This window comes from Chinchilla lanigera, unplaced genomic scaffold (assembly GCF_000276665.1).
Source record: "Chinchilla lanigera isolate Chin_1 unplaced genomic scaffold, ChiLan1.0 scaffold00053, whole genome shotgun sequence".
Lineage (NCBI taxonomy): Eukaryota > Metazoa > Chordata > Mammalia > Rodentia > Chinchillidae > Chinchilla > Chinchilla lanigera.
This window is the reverse complement of record NW_004955454.1, coordinates 12,303,472-12,309,122: the sequence shown is the minus strand read 5'-3', so window position 1 is coordinate 12,309,122 and position 5,651 is coordinate 12,303,472. Positions and strand designations below refer to the sequence as shown.

General features: G+C 38.6%; 1 long non-coding RNA gene across 1 annotated transcript; it reads left to right on the top strand.

Moving 5' to 3' along the window:
• Positions 1 to 3,874, top strand: LOC102003205. Its single transcript, XR_262790.2, has 3 exons — positions 1 to 338; positions 1,032 to 1,113; positions 3,544 to 3,874. It is a non-coding gene; the product is annotated as an uncharacterized LOC102003205 (long non-coding RNA).
• The last annotated feature ends 1,777 nt before the right edge of the window (positions 3,875 to 5,651 follow it).

Sequence of the window (5,651 nt, the reverse complement as noted above, 5' to 3'; positions counted from 1 at the left end):
CTGCCCACCGTTACCTAGCTACTCCCGCCCTTGTCGGGTTACTTGGTTACTCCCGCCTTAAGAACTTCCGTATTTCCCTGCGCCCTATATATTCGCAACACTCCCCGCCAATAAAAGAGGCTTGATCAGAATCCTGTTTGCCTCCATTCTTCGTGTCTCTTGTCCCTTTATAATCCCCACTCCCCCTCTAGGGTCCTCGTTGACTATACCCGCGGGTCGGGTCACGTCTGTGCTCTCCCAGCAGACCTTTCCACAGTAAGCAGTGCTGTAACCGTGCTGGTCCTGGCTGGTGAGCAGGGGCCGGGTTTTGGATCTTTTTATCTCTAGAGCCTACCAAGGTAAGCAAAGAGCAGGCACTCACTCAGGAGAATTACAATGAATGGCTAAAAACCGATTTCCAAGTTTCTTCGCATTCATTCACTTACTGAATACTTAGATCATAAATGTGCACACTGCACTCTAGGACGACAGAGATTTAATTCAAGATTCATAACACTCCTATAGCAATCAAAGAAGTGAGCGGAATGACTCCTTTCAGTGAAGACTCCTTCGGATTTCCTTGTAAGGCACCCCACCGTCTTGGTGCTCCCCTAAATAACCCACTTATTAAAAGTTGTTTCTCCATGTATTCCATGCTGGGGCTGGGGATGTAGCTCAGTGGCAAAGCGCCTGCCTGGCAAGCGCAAGGTCGTGAGTTCGATTCCTGGTACCAGAAGAAAAACCAAACAAACAAAACACCAAACATTTAGTCCATACTTTATGTCTTTTAATAGAATTTTAAAATTTGCATCATAAAGACCTTGTACATTGTTAAGTTAATTTCTATATAACACATTAAAAGTTTATTTTCAACTGTATTTTCATGATAGATGTAACTGATTTAGAGAAATAGTATATATATTATACCATATCATTATCAACATGTCTTTTTTTCCACTTTGATTTCTCTCAGCTTAAGACTTTGCGGAACATAAACAAGACAGGTGGCAGTGGATATATTTGCCCTCACTCTTCATTTTGTCTTCTTCCAGACTTTATTGAGAATATTTCTAAAGTATAATCATTACATACGTTTGCTGTGGAATTCTCACAGATGCCCTTCCATACATATTGGTAATTATATCATTTATATATTTTTCTTGAACACAAAAATATGTCTCAGACTTCTTTATCTTTTCTCAAAGTATGAGAATGTATGAGAAGCCATAATCAAAGCTTAATATTCTCAGACTTGTCTTTTGGGGAGGGGTGTTAAGACGGTCTTGGTATATAGTTCAGGCTGATCTTGAACTCACTATGTACCACGGGCTAGCCTCAAACTCACATCAATCCCCCTGCCTCAGCCTCCCAAGTGCTGGGACTGCAGGCATATGCCACCATACCTGGCAAGACTGGTTATTTTCCCAAGAAGTATAATACAAAAATAATTGAGAGTTACTAACAAAAAGGAATGAAAAAAACTAGGTATTGTGGTACACACTTGTAATCCCAACTACTTGGAATGCTGAAGCAGGATGATAAAACCTGGACAATTTAGCAATACTTTGTCTCAGAAGAAAAAAAAACAAAAACAGAAACAACTATTTCTCATTCTGGGTTCCTATTAAGAGGCTAGCCTTGTCTAGATGTGTCAGGCAAACATAATAACCACTACACTACAGAAACACGTGCCTTGTCGAGATGTGTATCATACTTCTTAGCTAAAAATCATGCTTCTACCTCCTTTTTTTGGTTTGTTTCTTGGTCTTTTTTGAAACAGGGTCTCGCTATGCAGTTCAGGCTGGCCTTAAGCTCACTTTGTAGCCCAGGCTGGTCTATACTTATCTATCTATAGTTTCACAAATGACTAAATGCTCAAGATTGAGTTTTTATTTCTTTCATATTTCACAATCTATTACATCATGCAAGTACCATGACCTCATGTCTGTATAGCTATAAAGGTTAAAAAACAAAACAAAACCAATAAAGATTTCCTTTAAAGTTTTAGTAACTTATGTAAAAATTCAAGCATAATTGTTGGGAATACCGAATCAAGATTTCTGGGTAATATTCGTCACTTTACAAATGTTACTTTGGGGGATTGGGGATTTAGCTCAGCGGCACAGCATCTGCCTGGCAAGTACAAGGTCATGAGTTCGATTCCCAGTACTGGAAAAAACAAAACAAAACAAAACAAATGTTACTTTGTTATTAATGAATATGGTTGTCCAGAGACATGCACCCAGGTTCCAAATTTATTTAGAAATAGTGTAGCAAATTGACAAAAATTAATGGGATTTTTGAAGTATGCTATTATCAAAATTGAAACAAAAATAAAAGAGGGCTCAATAACCATGACTCATAATCTTTTATGGAAAGAATAAACATACTAGTACAATCCAAAAGGTAGCATTATCCAGCAAAAATATAATGCTGGCTGTAATATGCAATATTGAGATTTCTAGCAAAGCACAGCAAAAAGAAAAGTTATAAATAGGTGTTATTCTTAAGCTTTTTTGGTGGGGGAGGGTAGGGGAATCAAGCTCAGAACCTTGCACTTGCCAGGCAGGGACAGTGCCACTGAGCTATTTCCTGGGCTCCTAAATAGGTATTATTAAATAATATATTTAATTTGACCTAATATAGCAAAAATAGTATTTTAGTATGGAACTAATATAAAAGTTATCAGTGAAATGTTTTACATTTCCTGTTTTCGTGATGCGTCTTTAAAATCTGCTGCATCCTGTACAGCGTATCTCATTTCAGACTACCTTCATTTCGGGTGATCAAAAATCACATGTGGCTAGTGGCTTCCACACTGAACAGAATAATTCTAAATTATCCATAGTAAAAATTTTGTCCAAAGCCACAAAGATTGCATGGATGCTCTGCATGCTCTACATATACAATAAATAATATTAAACAGAGGAATTAATAAAATGAGTGAGGCAACACAAAATCCTGAAGCAGTGAAAGTAGTATAGCATGAGCATATAAATGAAAAAAATCAGCAATGAAACAAAAAGAATTTGAGGGGCTGGGGCTATAGCTCAGTGGCATAAGCGCCTGCCTGGCAAGCACAAGGTCGTGAGTTCGATCCCCGGTACGGCAAAAAAAAAAAAAAAAAAAAAAAAAAGAATTTGAATCTATGTGGAGTTCTTTACATCAAGCATTCCTGGCCTGCAATGTTATTAGCATAATTTTTAAATTATAGAAACAGAACTCTATGCACAAGGCTCTTGGAGTGGGGTAGGTACCGGCTACTCTACAATGATTGGGAGGTCATGGCTAGAGGAGCCAGTGAAATATAACCACGTGTCACTACCTTAAGTACCAATTTTCTACCAATGGGGAAAAAACTATCTAATCCACTAGGACATACCCCTATGCACAAAACCGAAGCACAAAAGCTGACCCCCAAAGCACAGAGTAATGCAAGACCTGCAGCTGACCAAACAGCCTACCCAAAACTCGATTTGCCAGTACAGCAAAGGAAGTGAAAAAATAGCAGGGCCAGGGAAGCATCTAACATATCTCTTCTGCCCTGTTATTTCTACTTCCCAGGATGACAAGACCTTTGTGAGCACCAGTACTTGGGAGGCTGAAGCAGGAGGAGCGCTGTGAATTTGAGGCCAGCCTAGGCTACAAAGTGAGTTCCAGGCCAGCCTGGATTACATAGTGAGACCCTGTCTCAAAAAATAAATAAATAGCTCACGCAGGACTCAAACTTCCTGAGTGGCTGGAATTACACACATGTGCTACCATGCTCAGCGATTTGGTCATTTTTGAGCAGATAAGTTTGTTGCTGTATTGAGTACATACAAATACAAATGTTTTAAATACATTTTCCTTAAATTATTGTTTAGTTGACGATTATAATAATTTTCAAGTAAACATATTCAAATACAAAAGCTAAGCTTTCTTATCCTTTGACAAAGCCTTGCATTGAAGTATTCCAAACCAAAATGTTTCCAATGTGAAAATAACGTACGCATGATCTCTATACACACCTGGAAGTAGAGCGAAGTTAAAGTTTTCTTCTTTTTTGGTGCGGGGAGGGCCGGGGAAATTTTCCTGTGCTGAACCATTTTTGGACTTCAGAAATGAAGGTTTTTGCTGCTGCTGTTGTTGATTTGTTGTCCTGGGGCTCAAGCCCAGTGTCTCCTACATGCGAGGGAAGCAGTTTTGGCCCTAGACAAGACGTGAAGAATTTCGAAAGGTGAAAATATTTCAGCATTTGGAACTCAGACTTTTAATATTTAATAATAATTTTTTTTATTTTAAAGAGTAAAAGAAGGATAACATAATAATAGGGGGGGCTTACCAAATTACAGACAAAGTGGTAGGAAATTATCAATGGTTATTGTTTTACATATTGTTATCTACAAGATCATTTCTCAGGAAAACAAATAGACACATAATAGTGAGTTACAGACAAAAGAGGTAGGAGATTATCAATAGTTTTTGTACTATACTTAGGTATCTTCAAAGTGGCTTCTAAAGAAAATAAATAGAGCTATACATGAGTGACTGATTGAATAATCATTAACTAAAATGTCCTTTTGTTTTGTTTTGTTTTGTTTTGTTTTGTTTTGTTTTTCCAGTACCAGGAATTGAACTCATGACCTTGTGCTTGCCAGGCAGGCACTATGCTGCTGAGCTAAATCCCCAGCCCCCAGACTTTTAATAATATTTGAAATTTGCTCAGGTTGCTTTCTCTTTCAGCTTGTCTGGAAGGGTAAATATAAGCAGGAATGTCTGATTTGAAAATATCCTTGCAAAATCAACACACTAGGAAGGTGCTACGAAAGGTAGTGGTTTCCAAAGGACCAACTGGTCTGAGCTGTCTTTCTGGTTTGTTGAGCCTTAGAAATGAGTTTTCGTTCCCAAAAGTACTCCAATCTGGTTTTATCCAAGAAAGGAGATGCTAAGTTAATCCTTAGGTCAGTGGGTCACCAGGGTATCGTAAGAAAGGAGGTGTATTTCCCTGGAACCTTAGCCTTTGTTATTTATTTACTTATTCATTCTGTGCTGGGGAATGAACTCAGGGCTTCATATATGCTAGGTGAGTGCTGTACCAGTGAACCACATCTCCAGGTCCTCAAACACTATTTTTGAAGTTTTGTTTGTTTGTTTGTTGAGAAAGGGTCTCACTATGTAGGATTTTTTTTTTTTTTTTTGTCTTTTGAGACAGGGTCTCACTATGCAGTTCAGGCTGATCTTGAGTTCACTTTGTAGCCCAGGCTGGCCTCGAACTCTCTATGATCTTCCTGCTTCAAATCTCCTAAGTGCCAGGACTACAGGTGTGCCCCACCATGCCTGGATAGTCCTGGTTTTGTGGGAGGCTGAGACAGAAGGATCTCAGATTCCAAACTAGCCAGAACTCTGTATGAAGACTTTATCTCAAAAAATGAAGAAAGAAGGAAAGAGGTAAAGAATGAAATAAGAAAGGAAGAAGGAAAGAAGGAAAAGAGGAAAGAAAAACAATATGAATTCAAGGCTAGCCTGAACTGCACAGTGAGACCCTGTTTCCAAACAAACAAACAACAACAAAACACCCACGTGGATAACTGGCATTATAACCCTTCGTTACCAGAGCCAGTGTTGTTTTTGTTTTTTGTTTTGGTTTAGTTTTTTGAGACAGGGTCTCACTGTGTAGCCCAGGCTGGCTT